General features: G+C 45.6%; 1 non-coding gene across 1 annotated transcript; it reads right to left on the bottom strand.

The window, feature by feature from the left end:
* Window positions 1-1018: 1018 nt before the first annotated feature.
* TRNAL-CAA (transfer RNA leucine (anticodon CAA)) lies at window positions 1019-1091 on the bottom strand. The gene has a single exon. It is a non-coding gene; the product is annotated as a tRNA-Leu (tRNA).
* Window positions 1092-1440: the final 349 nt, after the last annotated feature.

Raw genomic sequence — 1440 nt, 5'->3', positions numbered from 1 at the left:
TGGCAAAAAGAATGTCAGACAGTGAAAAGTGGAACGGTACATGTTTTGCAAAGTGCAGGGCTACAATTGTACATGGAGGTATGCTGACTTTTGAGGATATGTGCATCAAACAAGGTGGCTGCTTCATCAGTGAGCATCTCTAAGCGGACCAGCTTTTTGTAAAAAAACGAAAAATGGGGTCTTGTCTTTATTTGCGCGGCTGCACATCTGAGCCATAGTAAAATGAAACAAGGGCTTTAGAACAATAGCACAACATGGAAGTTTCCTGAGGTGTTTTTCGTTACTAACAAAGGGAGTGTTCTCATAACTGCACTATTGGTTGAGCAGACAAGGGAAGGAAAATGCGGGGGGGGGGGGGGGGGGCTTGTTACAATATGCATATTAAGGAAGCCAACAGTCACTGAAACCAAGGATCATAGAGGAATGTTTCAATTTTAAATTTGCAGTGTTGATCAATGGGAAATTAAGAGCGTTGTTATTAAGGCATACCTTACTTGCCCCACTGAACAAAAACACATTGTGTGCGTGTGCATACCCATAAAAATTCCTCGTGCAACCTGGCAGGTGACAGTTATATTAATGATTGGACGTAAAAGGTTGCTTGGGACAACTTGGATCGCGCAAGTCCCACCAGTGGCAGCACCTGCCACCCCAGGGTAGTGGTATGAGGACTCCCAGGGATTTTAAGTCGAGAAAGACGAATTCTGCATATATGGGCCCATTAGCTATCGTGTCGTACCCTAAAGGCTGATCATGGGCTGTGGTACAGCGACGACTGCCTTTAAAAAGTTAGTGCACAGATCAAAAGCGCTGCGGCAGCGGCTACGTAAAGCCATGCAGAGGTAGAATTGACAGCTGCGTGGCATCGGGTTACATCACACCGCAGCGCATGGTGACTGTGTTCGCAAACTGAGCAGGCGGGCTAACGGTTTCTTACACGTAAGGGGTCTTAGGTGTCCGCCGACGTTTTTTACCACTGAAAGATCATTGCTTAGAAGTATAAGGAAAAACAACCACATGCCACCAGTGGGATATGAACCCACGACCTCCAGATTTTGTGTCCTGTACTCTACCAACTGAGCTACGGCGGCGGTTGTCCAATCTACTTTCTGGGGTTATTCATATGAATACCCCAGAAAGTAGAAGACTAGACAGGCGCCGCCGTAGCTCATGGTATACATACGACTGGAAGTAGAAAAAAAAACGTCTAAAGCTTGTTAACAGGCAATGCTTCCATTTATGTTTATGTTTTCTTCTGTGTCTGAGGGCATTACAAGGATGTTACATGGCACAATCCCAAATAAAATGGGACACGAGTTTTTGCTTCTCCTGTCTGCTTCATTTTGTGTGTGTCTCCGCTGCACAGTATTTCTGAAGGGCAAAGTTTTACTTCACGTTATACAAGTCACCAAGCCATGGACTGCTCTGCACTATGGCAGC

The sequence above is a fragment of the Amblyomma americanum genome, chromosome 10 (genome assembly GCF_052857255.1).
Source record: "Amblyomma americanum isolate KBUSLIRL-KWMA chromosome 10, ASM5285725v1, whole genome shotgun sequence".
In the NCBI taxonomy this organism is placed as follows: Eukaryota; Metazoa; Arthropoda; class Arachnida; order Ixodida; family Ixodidae; genus Amblyomma; species Amblyomma americanum.
The sequence above is the reverse complement of the archived record's forward strand: the minus strand, read 5'-3'. Positions and strand labels throughout refer to the sequence as shown.